The sequence below is a fragment of the Stegodyphus dumicola genome, chromosome X1, assembly GCF_044657685.1.
Source record: "Stegodyphus dumicola isolate Sdum_Otavi_A_Nest chromosome X1, ASM4465768v1".
NCBI classification, from domain to species: Eukaryota; Metazoa; Arthropoda; class Arachnida; order Araneae; family Eresidae; genus Stegodyphus; species Stegodyphus dumicola.
Genome location: NC_140780.1, coordinates 171,081,697 through 171,102,283, shown reverse-complemented (window position 1 = coordinate 171,102,283; position 20,587 = coordinate 171,081,697). Strand labels below are relative to the sequence as shown.

The 20,587-nt window shown below is 32.2% G+C and overlaps 1 long non-coding RNA gene across 1 annotated transcript in view; it reads left to right on the top strand.

The window, feature by feature from the left end:
* LOC118193129 (uncharacterized) overlaps positions 1–16,441 on the top strand; it is a 156,962-nt gene extending 140,521 nt beyond the window's left edge. The window contains exon 4 of the long non-coding RNA XR_015038678.1: positions 15,965–16,441. This is a non-coding gene — a long non-coding RNA (uncharacterized LOC118193129). The remainder of the gene's footprint in view (positions 1–15,964) is intronic.
* The last annotated feature ends 4,146 nt before the right edge of the window (positions 16,442–20,587 follow it).

Here is a 20,587-nt window from a genome sequence, read left to right as displayed (position 1 = left end):
CTGAAATTTGCCTAAAAGATAGATTATACTAGGATATGCAAATTACAAGGATTTCACTGCATGCATGCATTACAAGCAAGAGTAATTGATAACTCGAAAGCAGTATGGAAAGCTAGGTTAAAATGGTGATTTTTCATTTGGAAATAGTGTTGAAGTTGAAGTTCGTGAAATGTCTCGTGCAAGAAGCAGCTCATATCAGCACATATCAAAATTCGATGGTGAGAAAATCGTAGCATACTGAGATTCCGGTTTATTGCATTGCGCATTCGCTGTTTGCATTGTTTGAGATCTAGTGACTGTTATGCGAATTTGTAGTTGATTGGTTAAAGAGGGCACACAGAATGATGTGTAGGATCTTAGTGGCGTTTGCTTACCACAGACAAACAATACCTTCTACGCAGGGTATTTGAGATCGTACAGTTACGTCACGTACCCTGGGTCATGAAATTAGGAGTGTTGGACAACATCAAGTATGAGCATGTATGTTGCGATAACGTCTGCTTCGGATTCTGTTGACGCTACAGCACAGAAAGCAATGCCTGTAATTGTACTTTCAATGACGTACATGCGCACACCAGTGGCACCACGCCGTCTTTTCTAATGAATCAGGCTTTTGCTTACAAGTATCATGGTGGTCGAATCCCTATGTGGAGGAACCTTGAACGTTGGAAGCTTGCTTTCTTCATCGTCATACCACGTCGCCAGTTATTTGGATTGATTGTCATTGAATACACATCCTATTCACCTCAGTTACGCGTATGTGGTACTTTAATCAGTCATTCTAAAATTGCTGAGCTTTTAATTCCTGTAGCTGTGTTATATCTTCGAGGACTTTAATTTCCCCACATTTCAGCAGGACATTGCAAGACTTCATGCTGCTCATACTGTTCTGTAATTTTCAATACATAGAACAGACAGAAGTGGGCGGGATACTAGAGCATACCAGTGGTTGTATAGGTATTCCCACGGCACTAACTGTACATTTCTAACCCAGTTTTGATGGAGAGGCACCGGGGGCTGATGAAAGGGTTACAGCCGAAAACATTGCGGCAAAAACATCGCGGACAAAAACGTCGCGGAGAAAACAACGCAAGGCGAAAACGTCGTGATACAAAACATCGTGGGAGAAAACATCGCAAAGAGAAAACATCGCAGTTCTAAAACATCGTGATACAAAATATCGTCGTCCAAAATAAAGCGGTTAAAAAATTTCGCAGTTTAAAAACATCGTCGTCGAAAATATCGCGGTAAAAAATAAAGTATCTACAAATCATCGCATGACGATAACATCGCAGACATGCTTTTTTTCAGGCTTTAATAATTGTAAATGGATATTTCCATAATGATTTGTGAGCGCAAGATGGAAAGAAGGATATTCTTTACTTTCATATTTTTTATTAACTAATAAATTTTTGCTGAAAAAGTAAGAAGGAAATTTAAGCATAGAAAATTAAGGCAACTTATAGCACTTAATATAATTTTAAACTGACATAGTTAACTAACAAAGGTCATTAATAAATCATTTTTTATAAAGTTTGTACTGGTAATTTTTCATTAAAAGTATAATCTAAAAATGTTTAGAAAAAGGAAGCTACGTAACTGCATGAACTTATCTATAAAAAATTGCTAATTATGAGATTATTTTCTTCACTTTTGTCAATCTAATACTCTTAATGAAAATTATTTCTTCTTCTGCTTTAGTTTATTCTTAAGTATTAAGTTTCCTTCTTACTTTTTTAGCAAGAATTGATTAGTTAATAAAAAATATGAAAGTAAAAATTATCTTTCTTTCCATCTCGCGCTCACAAATCATTATGGGAATATCCATTTACAATTATTAAAGCCTGAAAAAAGCAGGTCTGCGATGTTATCGTCCTGCGATGATTTGTTGATACATTATTTTTTGCCGCGATATTTTCGACGACGATGTTTTTAAACTGCGAAGTTTTTGAACCGCTTTATTTTCGACGACGATATTTTGTACCACGATGTTTTAGAACTGCGATGTTTTCTCTTTGCGATGTTTTCTCCCACGATGTTTTGTAGCACGACGTTTTCGCCTTGCGTTGTTTTCTCTGCGACGTTTTCGCCCGCGATGATTTTGCCGCGATGTTATCGGCGGACACCGATCAAAGAGTCTTCCATGATCAGAAGTGTCCTGTTCCCAATATACACAGATTTCGGAGCTTGCCACATTTCGTGAGTAGATATAGGTGGGGAGGCGGCCATGACCTGTTATATAGTAATTTAATGAAGAATCCGAGTACAGAAACTTACATTTGAAATTAAATTATTTGTGCGTCTTCCTTGGGAAACATTACTCCACATGCATTGCCAATATTTTAAAGCGACTTGTTTTGCTTGGTATTTTAGTGTTGAACGAGGCCATGGGAAGACTACACAATACCATCTTGACTAACAGCTGCTTATTTTGCTAATGTATGCTTCATCATTACCGAAATGGCCACTACATCTTTTGACCAATTTTGTATTTGGAATTAAAGCAAGTAGAAAATTTATGCAAGAAAATATTGTAGAGGAAGAAAGTGGATTCTTAATCGCTAAAATAGCTGCTTGGTAGTCAAATTTTGAGGTAAACTCGTTGAGATTATTGAGAAGGGCAATTTCAGTTGCTGCTTTTATGACTGACAGTTCAGCCTGAAAAGCTTCTGATTTGTTTCTTTAAAGGTATTTATGTGATGTTTGATAGTAGCGGCAACCAAAAAATGGGCTGGATGTAGCTCCAAACAAAACGCGAGTCATCCTAAGTATTTTCGTGCTTGTTATTATGGCAATGGTTGTTGGTGTCTTGTCCATATTACATGGAACAATGGTTGCCAGAGCCTATTCCGAAGAGAGGTTATGGCAATGGTCTTTCCATTAAATGATATCTGAAGCGTCAATACACTAGATGTTCGACTCTTGTGTAGCCTCGCGCATTCTCCAGACCTCTCACCAACTGAAAGTGTTTGGTTAATGGTCGCAGAAAGACTGGAACGACAACAGGCGACAGGAATCAATCATTGCGACAAATGAACTCTCGCACAGAACATGAGAAGTCGTGTGAACTGTAATACTCGTAACTGCCATCCGATATTTGTTCGACTTCACGTCCATCCATATACTAGTTGCTGTTGATGCCAGAAGCAGATACTCAGAATATTGATTTCTGTATGTGCTCTACCTTCAAAATTACCTAAAGTGTTATATCATACTTCCATTATAACGAAATTTAAAATAAATATCATTCTGCTAACTGCTTTTCTTCACAGTTTATCAAATGCAACCGCCAGCTGTGTATTTCAACTGAATCTTTCCTATTCTTCTCTCCATGAGGGCAGTTAGTCGTTATCATCAATTTCGCCATTTCGAAACATTTAAATTTATTTCCCACAAACATCGATGGTTACAACATTCCCTTCATAGGTTTCATAGATAATCCATTTTATTTCTGCAGCAGCAATATATGCATTCTTTTTTTTTTCGGTTAAAACGCAAACACGCACAAAACATAAATATCGTAAGTCCTAGTTATCGGGTTCTATTTTTACTCGTAATAAAAAGCAGAACCATTAATTAATAGTATTTCCTCTTTTTTGTGGAAAACAACGAGCACTTTTATCACTTGACAGATACTGAAAAAAAAGCTGTGGTAAAAAAAAATAATTTTTGTAAATTTTTGTTCGTAAAATAATGTTCTTAAAATATAGCGGTAATAGACTGCAAGAGATTTTATAGTTTTGCTTCAAAAAAAAGCTTTAATATTTTGGCTTATAATGCTTACAGGTACAGGTTGAAACAAGGCTGACACCCGTGAATCCAAGTAGTCATATAAAATACCCCCGGGTTTTGCTTACTCCGCTTAAAATTCTCAGAGACCCCAGTGTGCGGTCCAAGAGTCCCTCTTTTCTTACCACAAACCTTTCGAGATGATTCGGCTTCCATATATTATGAATGGCCCTTTGCCACACAGACTCTATACGCTTATAAACATCCATATATCTTGGTTTAAAGACTGTATGATAGAAGTTGTATCAGCAGGAAGAAATACATACTTAGTGCTTTTCAGATCGAGATCAGACAGACGTGCAGCACATGCTGTCTCCGACATTCGAACCATTAGCCCTTTGGCACGGCAGTCAGAGATACTAATCACTATTACATCTGGATGAGAGATTACGATATTTTATAATTATTATTAATAATAATTTTTAACAATTTTCAGAAAAATGTAACTACACTTCTTCCTGACCAAAGCAATTCGTTTACAAAACTGGGTTTTATTAGATGCAATATAGAAAATTATCGTAAATTTATGCAGTTACAAGCAGAAATACTGAATTCAGGTTTCAGAAAATGGAAAAGAAACTTGCTCTTTGGCCATCTTAGACGTTCTGCTATTGTTAACGATGCTTGGAAAAAAATCATATCATTAAGAAGTCAAATAATAAAAGCTATATTAACCATAATGATAATAGCATTTAGAAGATGGAGTTTTGATTGATTTGCAAATCCATTATTGTTTAAAATATTTCACAAAAATTCCTATATATATACATTTCTAGCAATGAGATATTTAAAATTATTTGCAATTAATATTCTTCACAAGAATATGCTTCTGTATGTAACTGCGTGAACAGTGATAAAGAAAAACTATTTTCCTGCATACAGAATTATACTTGGCAGTAAATTTGTTTACTTGCGTTAGTTTTTAAATATTTAGTGTGAAATAAATAAAATAATTTTTCTCTTTTAATTGTTCTTTTGTTACAATTAATAACTTGCTGAAGAAACGAATAGATTAAAAATGAATAAATTAAATAGTTCAGAACTCGTTTTTAATTTGTTATTTGCAATATAGCTATTGCTGTTGTTTTGTATTTAATTTTTATTTGTTTCAAAAATTAAATAATATAACATGTAAGAAAACAATAGATTGTAACTACGACTTTATCAAGAGGATTAGAAAGAGCATTGTTCGTAATTTAAGAAGTTAAGCAAATCTTATCATTATTATTTTATAGAATTATTAGAATTGGTTAGAATCACTATTTTCATTTTCCATCAGCCTTTACTGTTTTTTTCTAAGAGACGAATTGAAAATATATTTAAACATTAGTTTCTGTTTTCGCCTTTTTTTTTTACATCACTGAATTTCAAGTTTCAGATTTTGACAGTTCGCGTTTAAACTTTCTTTTAAGATAAATTTCTAACTGTATTAGTTGTTGTGTGCGCATGTATTTTTTTATACCGTAAGGAATAACTCAAAAGTATCATGCGTTTGTAAGAGTAAACTTACTATCTATACTTTAATTAAGCTACACAATAGCGGGCGCGCGGTAAAGTGGCTCAACACTAGTAGTTCGACCATGGTTAAATTCCCGGTAAACGAATTTGCTGCATGGGCGTCTCCGTAGTTTTTTCCATGTGTAACGTTTAGCTTCCCAACGAAAACTCTCCACAAAGGTATCCGTCCTGTTAGGCAGATAGCCCTCCTGTGCTTTGCCTAATTAAATAAAGCAAATCTTCCTTAATCTTCCTCGATCCGATGAATTATCATCTATCACAAACAGACAGGAGGATATGAAACTTCATAAGTAACAGTAATAGCATAATCAAAACGTAAGCTTCATAAGCAAGAGTAACATAGCGAAAACGTTTATTAAAATTATTCTTACAACACAACTAAAAGTGGCTAAAGCAAAGCTACTTGTGGAGTGTCAAGAATTGAAGTATTTAAGTTATTGAAACAGAAAGTTAATGATAACAAAACCGACTCGGCTCCACTTGATGGCCATTCTAACCAGGCACTCTAATACAAAATTCACTCACCAAATCCAATATCCGACTAACTGGCTGGCTTATCATCTTAGGATAACATATTGTAGTTCGAGAGAGTGCACAATACTGTTCCTAAACCACAAATTTGCTCGCTCTTTGAATTCAAACTAAGTTGTATTCTGGTGAAGGCTGGTGGAAGAAAGGGAAAGTAAATAAAGAATTAACATAAAAATAACCTGTTAGCTAACATAAATCTTTTAAATTAACGCATCGCATTAATATTATTTGCCCTTATAAGTATTAATTCTAAGATTTCTTAATTAACGCTCTTATAGTAATTGGAAACAATCATTAAGTAATTAACACTAACGATAGCGATCATCAGCGATAAATTAAGCAAATGAACCTATCGAACAAGGAATGAAAGACAACCACACAATATTTGCCAAATTAGCGCTTCATCCACGTGCCTTAAAAACTAAATTAAATGTTTACTGGAAAACAGTTATTTTATTTCTGTTCTATGAATTACTAGAATTATTGAAGAGAGAAATAGCAGTTCTTTTTAAACAAAATTTTAGTTCTTTTGGAAATGGAAAAAGTTTAATGCGTAATAAAATCTAGTTCTAAAATAATAAGAATAATAAAAAAATACAAGGTTCACATATGAAAAAAAACAAAAAAAAAAAAAAACTATTCTTTCGTTCCCATGGAAACAGGCGCGTGTAGTTCAGCATCAAGTTTCATTAGAAATAGAGATTATAAAAATAACCAACTCTTCGCTGTTATAAGGAAAATACTTCTGTAATTAAGCAGCTTGTCAGAATACTAAAGATCTAATGAGCTTGCTTCACTTAAATTACTTTTATTATACCATGCCTTTTATTTTTGGTAGATGATATCGTATGGCCCTTAATGCTGTTGAATGAAATTTATACGCGGTGGTTGCAAATTGACAATCCAGTTGATTTTAAATAGACTTTTCTTTGAGATCAGTGTTAACCAGTACAAAACATTATAATAATCTTTTGTAGCAGGGAATTGTACATGGCAGTTTCTAATTTAATGATTCATAACAGCACTTCAGGATTCCGGCTATAAAACAATCTTAAGAACTCTAATATTCAACTTTAAAAAACAACAGATCTTCAAGTCTTGTTGTTATTGCAAGTATATCTGATTTTACCTACTTTATGTTTAATTGATGTCTTACAGGATTTTTTTTCTTCTGAATTTCAGCACACATTTTTTACATCTGCTTCTAGGCACACAAGATTACTATTCTTAACAGTCTTCAAAGTTCTGCTCATCATTATGAAGATATCTTTTCTCTTGATTTTTCTGATAAATGTTAATAATGAATGTTTAAATCGGGGCTAACTTTTGGTTCTTTTATTATTTCAATATTTTTTGGTCCCAAGCGTAACTAAGATCTGTGTGACAAGCTGAATTTAAGTATGTTTTATATAATATATATTATTTTTTAGAACGAAATTTTTTGCAACAAAAATATCCTAAATCATATGCGTATATATGTAAGATTAAAAATATGAAAGCAAACTTCTAAATTTAATTCACTATAACCTCTTTAATTTTCTATTTCATTTGGAAACTTCATCTGTCTGTCCTAAAAATAGCGCTTACGTCTAAACCGTGTCATTCAAATTAATCATGCGATCTTACGTAACCCTTAATGCAGATGCCTCTTGACCAATTACCAAATTGCAAACTAAAACTTTTCTCTTCGCGTGCTTCTATCTTTCATAAATACGAACTTCAGCTTTGCTCTCTACTGTGCTAAGATGTAATTTCGCTGGCTTGCTTTCTATCTCAACAATATCAAAAATGTAAATCTTCTGTGGAAAGGCACGACTAGAGTGCCAAGTGATTGCGGCCACAAATATCAATTGCAAATAAAAATGGAATTAAAACTGCCTCGATAGCCAAGTTCTTTAGATATTACCAAGTTAACATTATTAACATACTACGCAATCAAAATTCTTCTTCAATATGGATCTAAACAAGCATCGACACTGCTCCGGCTTTTCCTTGTGCTTTTATTATTACATAACTTCACTGTCTTGAATAATTTTCTTACAAAATTTGACTTCTCTGTGATCTGTTTCATATAATTACTCATTTGGTTAAAATTAGGCATAATTTTTATTTAAGTTTAGAAGCAAAACACTACACTTTTTCATATATTTTATATCTTTTTTTTTTTTTTTTTAAATTTTCTGAAGTTTATCATTTTTCTGTCTTCTTCATGTAATCTGAAGATTTCAGATCGCAGTTAATGCATTTCTTACTGTGCTTTGAATAAAAGAATTATACGTACGGAGTTGATTATGCCAGTCATGACTGAAATCTGCAAAACATATTTTTTTAAGTTCATAATTGATTAAAACTGGAGTTTCATTGCATAAATTCAGAATTTTATTGCAATCAATGCATCTTTTGATTTCTGGATAGCCTATTTTATCAGTTTGCGAATACATTTAAAATCATATTTACAAAGAACGAATGACTAAAGTGACAGACGGACAGAAGGACTAAATAATTTTTAAGAAAATAAGTCACATTTCATATCAATAGCGTACTGTTGAATAATCTAAATTTAATAAAACTTAATTCTTAAAATGCAATAACTTACTAATGCAGATTTTATGCATTTCATTTATTTTTTTTATTTCTTTATGTAGCAAAGTAAAAGGTATTAAGAATTGTACGTAAAATTAATCTTTTATTGGTTTATAATGTTTACTAACGTTAACAGTTAATAACGATTAAATCTGCTTTGGAATATAGGGTTTGCTGCAACCAATGAAATACGCAAGCGCATGAGAAGATAATTATTGATATATGCTATATTTGTTGGACATGTTTTCCGTGAACCAAATAAGGCAGTTATCATCTGAAACTTCTGAATGTTGTTTTCCAATGATTGTGTTTTCATGTCTTCATTTTATTTTTAGATCTAAAGCCTTATTTTGCTTTAAAACCCCAATAAGTTAAATAATTAGATCACAAAACAAAATAATACAGTTTATTCCCTCTTCTGAACCTTGAACCTACCAGTGGGTAAGTTAGAATCATCTCAAAACCAGAATAGTGCTGTCACGTCGATTTGTGCATATATTTAAAAGTGGCCGCGCCCGTTGTTGACCGAATTGAGTGCTTGTTCCATAACTTCCGGGATCCGTTGCCACAATTTACTGTCACAGGAAAAAAATTACGTATATAGTGACCGAATAATTAATATGACGTCATCAATAAGGAAATGGGTAACGCTCAAGCTAACAACTCCTAACCCGTCATAATCTTCGATAAGATGAAAACAATGTCGATGCGCTGCATTTTATCTGAAGGCCAAGTATTTAAATTATTTGTTTATTAAATAAATGGTTGCAAGTGATCATGCATGAGACAACTTGAATTTTTAAGAGAGGCCAAAATGAAAGAGCATTATCAAAAGAAACTAAGTCTATACATTATGTCAATGTAACATAAAGATGTTTCATCATTTAATGGAGTAGCTTAAAACCATAAGTGATTAAATTTTAGAGTTAATGAAATAAATTTTTCTTAAATTATTCTTCTTGATAACTTTTACTTTCTTTTAATTGAAGAAAAAAGCCATCAAGAATATCTACAGAATTACCTGGGTCTTCAAATTTCAACGAAAATGTATATATTTATTGAGGTTATGACTTTTCCCAAAAGACAAGGGAAAAATACCAAAAGAAAATTTTCAGGATATATTTCATATATACGCTAAAATTCTATTTTTATTTACGACTCGCTTTCGTAATCTCTTATGTACAATAACTTTCAAGTACTTCATCGTGTTCTAGCTTTCATAAAGGCATCATTCACAAGGACACCTTTTATCTTAGCTATCCCCGTTATAGTTTCTTTTTGGCATGAATGAATAAATAGAATCTAATTATCATCTGCAACATTGCGAGGTCTGTCCCTTGATACATACAAACGCACTTCCATATAGTCTTCCATACAGATGCACTTAAATATGTTACTGATAGGTTATTTTTAGCCGTTACGGTTAAGTTATTGCCGTTTTAGAACTTAAATCTAAATGAAAAACATATATTCCCGAAAATTCTCCTCCCTCCTTTCTTTCGCTAATTTTATAGTCCGAAAATCGAGAGGGAAAAATTATACGAATCATTTAATTTCCAAAGGACGCGATTACAGTACAAGCAAAGCAAATGAAAAGTAGGCATGAATAAACTACAGGTAATTATCATAACATTATCTCTTTATAAAATACCTACATTCCAATATGAATGCATAGTAATATTAACATCGCATAACATCTAATAAGATACCTTCATTTTTACTTACCTGTAACTTGAATCTCACTTTTTCTTATTATTGTCTAAGCTTTTCCTTATAAGCCACAAATCAGTCTTAGATAGTTAAAGAAGGTGAATGTGTAGTTTTCTCAGCAAAATCCTAAATTGAATGTCAGTTCACGTTTGCTTCGCTTTGATTGGTCGGTTGCTGTACAAGGCTGGCATAAAATCCAACAGCTAGAAAGGAAAGGTTCGGCGTGACCTTCGTAGGTAGTTTACGATGATTCGTCTTCGTTAGTAAGACGAAAACGATCACTAAGTGTACGGAACTATTTTAAAATTTAGGGGAGCTCGTTCTCTGAACGCACTGAGGGAGGGGGAAAATATGTGAATATTTTTTTATTATTTTCAGAATCTGACGCTAAATAGCTGCTGGATGTGGAAAACCATGCGCCAGGAAAATGGTAAAATAAGTTGATACTTACGATAACTTCTATTAGTACCTAATTAACCTATTACTATTTAAACAACATAAAAATAGCTACTGCATCAAAGTAAAAATACTGCTGCTTCCAAGTAGATCAGTACTCTTAAAATATCATCTGTATAGGGCTATAAATCAAAATACGTAAGGTACTTAGTATGCAGTATGCTTAAATGGTTTTTAAAAGTGTTGTACGTTATGAAGCTCTCAGCCTCTATACGCTGTCCGAAACATTTTTTGTTTTCCTGCCAAGCTTCATACCTCATTTCAAAATATTTTTCAAACAGACGATAAAATGGTCAAACATGAATGAAAACTGAGTGCCTCTAACATTTCCTTTTGACAGCAGTAAGCTCTTTTAAGTATTTCTTTCATGAATGAAAATCAGTACTACATATAAAACTTCCAGATTTGTTTTTACTACTTAAATATTTACATTTTAGTCCGAATTTAGCCGGGGAAAAAAAGGTTAGATTTTTATCTGTGACTAAAAAGGATTTTGGAAACATTTCCCGGAAGCGAATAAACTGGCATTAGTAGACTATTCTCCGTTTTCCCATCTGTCAAATGCCGCAAATTGAAGTTTCTACTGTGGAAAGTTTCGGTATGCAAAATTTCGCAAGAAGAAGGTATTAGGTTACATTTTCAGAATTGGGATTTTATGTATAAAAATATTCCGCCTCACATTTTATTATTCTGTGTCATGTGACACGGAGAAGAATTTATTTCTAAATTGTATGTTTACGCTTTGGTTCCATCAGTTTTATTTGTGCATGTTTTCGTTTCCCTCAAAGGTGACATAAATATCGAGTTTTTATTTGTTTATTGCTTAATTAGTTTCCTTTTTTCAGACTGAAAATATGAGCAATACATTTAGGGTTCAACTATATCGCGGATTACAAAGTATTTTCAAAAGGTGTATTTAATTATGGCAAAACACACTAGGGCTATCTGCCTAAGGGGAAGGACGCCTTCGTGGAGGATTTTCTAAGGGTAACTGGCTCGTATACACGGTACACATGGGGAAAACCACGAAAACGCCAATACAGCCAGCCCGTTCGCGGGATTCGAACCTCGGACCAAACTACCAATGTTCAGCGACTTTACCGCTCGGCCGCTGGTGGGCCGTGTATTTTCAAAAGGCGAAATTATGTACTTGTTGTATTATTTATGTTACTTTACGCTTCGTATTCTACGCATAGTTTCGGTAAAATTTATTTCAATCACCCTATAATTCTCTTAAAATTAATTTTGTGATGAGATAATAACTTTTAATCAAACTATGCAGGAAAGATGTCAAGAAGTCATTTGAAACGTTTACTAACAGTTTTATCAGTTCAGAAAATAGTATGCTTGAAATATGTATTCCTTTTTTCACTGAATTTGTCAAGATGCTTAGTCAGTGTAAGGCGAAAAATTTATTAACTGGTGTGCGAAGAGAAACCAGAGTTGTCAAAGCGTATATTTCGCAACCAGTTTTGACAGAGGATACCCTGTGTTACGAAAGCCGAGAGTCTCGTACCTCCCTTCCTTCCCTGCCACTATTCCCTGGAGGAGTCTTTCGGCTTGACCAACTTTAAGTGCCTCCATACGACAAAAACATTAGATATTTACAAACATCCATGCCTTTAGCTGGATTCGAACTTCGATCTAATGATATGACAGACGGCTTTATTAACCATCATTCAGACCAGGGCGGCATATTTATACATGCAAGATAGAGGAAGGAAAAATACGTTTAAAATATCATTAGTGAAAAATTATATTATTACTACTATTATTAGTTTATTTAGAGCTGATGAAATCGTTTCGAATTAATTTATTAATTACATTTTTCGACATTTAGATCCTTTAAACTTACATCGTATTCGCGACTATCCGTTGTATCATGTAAACCTAGTAGCTCTTGGAACGCACTAGTCGCTGGTAATGAGCCACTATTCAACCATTGGGGAGTAGGCCAAAATGTCTTTGTTGGAGCGAATTGAATTTTTGGTGGAACATAATTCTCTTACCAGTACAATAATACTAACAGCTTTTATTTAGTGTAATCTATGAATTTCTTTAACCATACAAAAATAAATCTTATTTTGATACCACAGATTGTGAATTTTTACCTTGAAAACAAATGACTCATCTGTTATACATTATGTTTTGAAATATAGGTTTATGCTGGAAGAAACCTCTAAAGTAAAAAGATTCTTGAATGCATTGCTTCAGAATAAAGTTTAACAATGCAAATCATTATCTAACTAATTTAAATAGACACGATACAAAGTAAGTGCTTTTATCGGTGAATATAAGTACTTTAAGTTAAAACAGTTATCAATTTAATGATATTAATTCAGGAATTCTTTTCATCTTTTGTCAGCAATCTAATATTATTAAAATAAACTCATAATTGATTTACGAGTTGATGAACTATTTTAAGTATTGTAAACTGTTTCACTTAATTGTTGTTAATACACAATTCTGGGTTCTGGGACTGACAGAGAAAGTCATATAGTTCGCTGTGAGATTTCATGGCGAGATTATGCCTTGTTAATTCGACTTAATTTCAAATCCCAGTGAAAGACTGATTGCATACCCATTTTCTCGTGATGTTACATAAATATGACCCAGTTTACTCTAGAAAGTTCGAAGATAATCCTCATATGATCTGCCGCATTCAGGCAGATAAATTGGGATCACTTGCTTAAACTTGAAAATGTTTCAAACTCTTAATATTTACTTGAATATTCATGATATTCACTAAAACCCACATAACTTTAATGAAAATATTAGTATAAAATGAAAAGACTGCGGACATTTACTTTATTCTTCCTGTTATGAAATGATTCTGTTTTGAAAGGACGCAAAAAATACTCAGTACTCTTTTCCCACCATAAGTATTTAGTTATCTCGCTTACTTTCTTATGGACGCACGCACTATTTAAACATTTTTAATATTCGTTTTCATTATCTGATTGCAAGTTTTTTTTTATATCCATGACTACCTAGAAAGCGCTACGGCTACAATAGCAATATTTAAAACATAAAATAGTGTACGTAAATCAAGTTTATTATAATATCGTATCTCAGAATAGTGCATGACATCTAAATTAAAACAAATTTCTGAAATGAACAAAACTTTAGATTGCAAGAAACTTTCATTCTTTTTATCTTTAAATAGAAACGTGCATTTACATGCTGAAGAGCATAAAACTATTAAAACATTTACAAGTTAATAACAGCATTAACTTTTGCACCGCGTAACTTCTTGTTTCAAGTAATTTTTGCTGAGGTATAACAGGAAGCTTCATTCCACTAATACAAGTTTATAAAAATATCTAAACTTTATATATGTAAAAACTTAAATAAACAACTAAAACAAGCAAAACTTCAGACTGCAAGAATATTACAGAAGAAATATCTTTACTTTAATAATAAAAAACAATATACATTTTCATGCTAAAGCGTAACATGGTTATTACTTTTATGTCCAAGTAAAAAATAGTAATTTTTGTATCCTGTAACTTCTCTGTTTTAAGTAACCATTGTTTAAGCTGCAATGAAATGCAACAGGAAATTTCATTCTTCTGATGCAGGTTTGTAAAAATATCTGAAATTTCTTGATGTAAACTCTTAAATTAATTTAAATCTTCTAAGAAAAATTATCATTTCATCTCTAGAGAGCATGTTTTCTATACTTATAATGAGAGCATTATAGCATATTTTTTAACGAAATTGCAAACCGTAGATATATAATAAAAGTTAGTGGGAATCACACGTATACCTTCTTAACTAAATACTACATAAGTATTGAAAAATAAGTTATTAAATTTTTATAGTCAGCATACGCAGGAACAAAAATAATTGCCTCTTTTTATTGGCCACAAAAAATGACACTCTTCTTGTTATCTATAGCCGCAATTTTCTCTTTTTATTACCTGTGCCGTCACTATTATTTCTTAACCCTCTCGGTCAAAGATACATATATATTTCCAGAAACAATGGTACATTTCAATCGATTGTTTCATAATCGATATATGCAGTCTCCAGCTTGTCTCTGCCCTGGACGAAATTCTTAGTGGCGCCACCAGTACACCCATTTAAAGTGCAAAAGTTTATATCACATCGGTACCCCTCATTGCATTTAATCATTTTAAATACTTTGCTTCGGAGTACTTCAGATATTAAAACAACCTAGAACTATTTTCTTTCCGTTTATCATACTTATTTACTTACTGAGAAATGCAATTTGTGTGTCGATCAACTTTTGCCTTACAATGTGATAATTTGCATTAATTTTCATTGCACGTTTTGACAACGAGTCTTTTTCGAAGGACTTAATATGGAATTTTCAAGTATGCGGAAACTTTATCGGCTTTTGTTATTGAAAACGCGAAGCTATTTATTTAATCTAAATTAGAAATTAAAAAGCGCAACATCAATCAGATCATTGCATAATTTTTAAACACATTTTAATAACATTTTGCATAAACTAAAATAGCAAATGTTACATAAACAACCAGCAGATGCTTTTTTTTAATTTTGTACAGCATTATAAGTTGGTTCTGCTCGGCAGTTAATGGATTTTGTGTGATTTTACCAATCGTTCTTTCCGTTGCAGAACTAAAACACTGTATTCTGAAATATTTTCTGTAAAAAATGTTTAACGTGTATAAATTCTCTTCATTGAGTCATTGCAATGCTAATTATATACGACTAATTGTATGGAGTCAAACCTATATTTGTTTCAAGTTGACAACCAAGCTGCACTAACTACTACAACTTCCAGGCAGTCATGTTTGAATCAAGATTTTAATAACATCCAACATACATTTTATTGTACATAAATTAATTTTTTAATAATGAAATTCAAGGAAGAGAAATTTCTGATACTTTAATGTCTTATCACGCATAGAAATATTTTTGAATTTCGGTCACATTTATGCCTTAAATAGAGTCGTTTCGTTTTTTGCACATGATTTAGACAAATTTAAGTATACGTTATCCAAAATAGTTTAATTTAAACAAATTCTTTTTAACATTTAGAAATTACGTCTTGTTACGAAATCGACTTCAGTCTTTGAGAGTAGGGAAAATAGTCTGTTTTATGTGCGTATTATTCCTAAGCACTTACGTACAAAATAATTTTGCTTTGAATTAAAGACATATTAAAAATTCAGCAAAGCTTAACAGTTACAAATATGTGCTATGGCTATTATATGTTTTTCTTTTGATGAAAACTACAATTTAATGCTAGCGTGAAAAGTTTGATTTTTAAATAAATTTGTTGAAATAAATAACATGTTATTCTAAAACAAATGGTTTACTTAAAATAAATAATTTTTAAACTTTAAAACTAATTATCCAAACTATCCTGTTTTCACCTGTTTAGGTAATCAGCTCTCTCGAGATTCTACATTTAAAAAAGAGACAGAGATGAGTAGGATCATCAGAAGAAAGATAACCATTGGGAAGCATTTAAAAGAAGAATTATTGATGTATTGATCATAAAAATAAATGTATAAAATAAAAATAATTAAAAGTTAAAGGAATTTGGCTTTGTATTGAGGTATGTTTAAATATGGAGAAAATAATGCTCATATTTCTTTCGCTTGCTTTAGGGATCAGTTATGATTAGCCTCAGCTATAATTAGGGTTAAATGTGCTGTTCCATCGCAATATAATATTTTCTAAACATTCTAGAAGCTTGATCATTGTTTATGTGAGTATCGTTTGCTTCACTTTATTGCTGCAAACAGCGTAAATTCCTTTTGCTTTCTTCCTTTAGTTTTGAACTTTATGTGTGGCAACAAGATTATTGATTGAGAGAATTGTGTTTGTGACAGCCATGTAGAATGGCTCGCTTATTTTGTATCAATTATTTCGCATCGCTGACATATTATTTATAATTAGTGTAATGAAATAAAAGTGTAGGAATACAGTCCATTTGTTGATTGATTATTGTTTGTGAAACATATTAAGTTTAATAGAACACATATTGTTGGTCAAAAGCCTAGCCGGAGAGCTAGTGAAGATAGTGACTGTTCTAAGTGTATTCTAACAACTCAAATTTGCATATGGTTGGTGAAAATTATCCACTTTGTGAGGTAAGTGGATTTTGAACAAAAATTCGTTTAATTTGTTGTTAAATTTTAAGAACAATGTTGTAATACAACATAGAATTCGATTTCATTTTAATAATAGTGTTAAGTGATTTAAGAACAATTTCTGTTTTTGAATTGATCAATTATGAGTGAACTTATAACTTTTAAAACAAAAAGAGCGGTCTTACGCAGGAGTGTTACTAATTATGTAAAGAAAATTGAAACTATTTTAACTGCAGATGAAATTAATTTAATAGAACTAGAGGAATGTGTCGAATTATTGAAACAAAAAGAAACTGAGTTAAGGAAGCTTGATTCTGAAATCAAAAGTTTAATTACAGATACTAAAGAATTAGAAAACGAAATCGATAATGTTCAGGAGTACACAGATAAAATTTATTTGTGGAAATTTAAAGGTGAAAAAATATTAAAAAATCAAAATAATAAAAATAATTCTAATAGTGTAATTTCAGAACAGGTTCTTGACAATATTAAATTACCCAAGTTAACATTACCGACTTTTGGTGGTACTATTACAGAATGGATAGCTTTTAAAGATCTTTTCAGTGCTTGTGTAAGAAATAATACAAATTTATCTAATGCTCAAAAATTGCAGTATTTGAAGGCTTCGTTGAAAGGTGAAGCATATCGCATTATTCAAACCATTCAAATTTCGGATTGTAATTTTCAAATAGCATGGAATCTGTTAGACGAAAGATATTCAAATAAGAGAGAACAAATTTTTGCATATATTAAACGTTTTTTAAGTTTACCAACTATTCAAAATGAATCAGCATTTGCTATTTTAAATTTAGTTGACAATATTAATGAAATAATTCGTTCTTTAGAAGTATTGAATCAAACCATTAATAATTTTGGTGACACTTTAATGACTTATTTAACTTTGCAAAAATTAGACCCTGCTACAAAATTATGGTGGGAACGTCAGTTAAAATCTAATGAAATTCCAAAACTTACGACTTTAATTGAATTCCTAAAAAACTATGCAAGAACACTTCAAAATAGCAAATCAACAAGTAATAAGGTACCTAAATCTGTGTTTCAAAATAAGAATAATGTTCTGGTTGCTACTTTGGGTTGTGGTTATTGTAAAGAAGATCATAGTTTAGCCAAATGTTCGAAATTTCTAAATTTATCGGTTCAGCAAAGGATAGATTTTGTAAAATCTAATCGTTACTGTTTTAATTGTTTATCTAATATGCACTTGCTCAAAAAATGCAAGAGTTTAAATACATGTCAACATTGCTTTAAGAAGCATCACAGTATTTTGCACATTGTAAATAATTCAAAGAATAAAACTCAGTTAAACAGTATATCTCCGCCTACGCAATCTATCATTAAAAGAGATGAATTGACGAGTCCTAAGGACGTTTCAGCCACAGTTTGTGCCTCTCATTATGATTCGAATGCAAAAGATAATCAAACCAGTCACATTTTATTGTGTACTGCTTTAATAAAAGTTCAAAATTCTAAGCAACAATTTGTGAAGTGTAGATGTTTATGTGACACTGGATCTCAGAGATCATTTATTTCAAGGGATTGTGTGAAGAAATTAGGATTACGAGTGAAAGATAATTCCATTTCTGTATCATGTCTAGGAGAATTTAATACTATAAGTAATGGGGAAGTCGATTTAGTATTCACTTCTCATTTTAAAAGTGATATTCGTGTATCAACATCAGCGTTTGTACTGGACAAGGTGACAGATAAAATTCCCTATGTATCTTTGCCATCAGTCATCTTCGATAACTTCAGTGATTTACAATTAGCTGATCCATTATTTTACAAGTCACAACCAGTTGACATTTTATTTGGAGTAAATGTATTTCTGCATTTAATGACGGGAGAAATTGTCAAACGTGGTCCTGATCTACCATTTGCTCTAAATTCGAGGTTGGGATGGATAATTTCGGGTACTACAAATTTTGAATCTACAAATTTTGAGCCAGTATATGTAAATCATTTGAATACAAACACAGATGAGTTAGTAAATTCTTTCTGGGAGTTAGAAAAGTTTCCAAATGTACAACCTTTAACAAATGAAGAAAAACTTTGTGAAGAACATTTTAAAAACTCGCATTTTAGAGACACATCAGGTCGTTATTCAGTTGCATTACCATTCAAACATAATAGAGATATTCTAGGTGACTCCCGTGAAATGGCGTACAGAAGATTTCAATACTTGGAGAAGAGGCTGTTATCTATGAAAGAAATTTACAACCAGTATATTCAGTTTATGAGAGAGTACTTTTCACTAGAACACGTAGAATTAGTGCCAGACACAGATTATGAATTAGAGAATAAACACATCCCACATCACTTTGTGTTGAAGGACTCTAGCTTAACAACAAAATTGAGAGTTGTTTTCGATGCGAGCGCTAAAACAACCACAGGTGTTTCTTTAAATGATATACTAATGATAGGCCCAAAAATACAAGAAGATTTAATTTGTATTTTACTAAGATTTAGACTTCATAACATTGCAATAACCGCTGATATTAAAATGATGTACAGACAGATAAAGGTTCATGAAAAAGATAGAGATTTTCAGAGAATATTATGGAGAGATAGCCCATATAAGCAAATACAAGTTTGTCGTTTGAAAACAGTTACATATGGAACTGCAGCTGCTCCATATCTTGCAACCAAAGTTTTGAGTCAGTTAGCGATTGATGAAGGATTGAACTTTCCAAAGGCAAGGAATATAGTTTTAAGAGATTTTCATGTTGATGATATGTTAACTGGTGTAAAAGATAGTTCGGAAGGTATTGCATTGATAGACGAATTGCAACATCTGCTAAAAAGTTAAGTGGTGGCTTTGAGCTTCACAAATGGTCGACAAGTGAACCGTCATTGTTAAAAACCTCTGGCTTAACAAACACAGATAGTGACAATATTCATCGTGTAATAGAAGACAAACCATTGAAAGTTCTGGGATTGGAATGGCATCCGGACAATGATGAATTCAAATGTAATGTCGGTGTAATAGAGTATCAAAGTGTTCCGACTAAAAGAATTATTTTGTCATTCGTAGCAAAACTATTCGATCCATTGGGGTGGATAGCTCCGTTTGTAATTCTCGCTAAAATGATCCTTCAGCAATTGTGGAAATTACAGTTATCATGGGATGATCCTGTAACAGAATAGATTGATCGAAATTGGAGAAATCTATGTAGAGAAGTTAAACTTTTGAATTCTATAAATATACCTAGGAAAATTCTGCTACCTAATTATTTTCGATGTGAACTTCACGGATTTTGTGATGCGTCTGAAAGAGGTTACGCAACAGTTATTTATATCAAAACTTGCAATAACTCTGACATTAATGTTAAACTCGTAACAGCTAAAACTCGTGTAGCACCATTAAAATCTATTACGATTCCAAGACTGGAATTATGTGCAGCAGTGTTATTGGCACGCTTAATTCAGTCTGTAAAAGCTGCATTAGTTATAAATTTTGATTTAGTGCAAGCTTGGAGTGATTCACAAATCGTGTTGTCATGGCTAAGGTCAGATCCTAAAAAATGGCAAGTATTCGTATCCAATAGAGTTTCTGAAATACAATCTATCTTACCACCTGAGAACTGGAGTCATGTTGATGGAAAGGAAAATCCAGCTGATTGTGCTTCACGTGGATTATTTCCTGCAGAACTATTATCTCATCAATTGTGGTGGAATGGTCCTTCTTGGTTAAAGTGCAGTGAGATTGCCTTATCTAAAAATATTCTTATAGATGAAGAGGCATTACCAGATGCACGTAAAACAGTCTCATTTGTAGTTTCTGAACCTGTACAGGAACTTGCTATTATATCAAATATATCTTCATTTCCAAAGTTACAACGCATATTTGCTTGGATATTAAGATTCATATCGAATTCTAAAGTAGCATA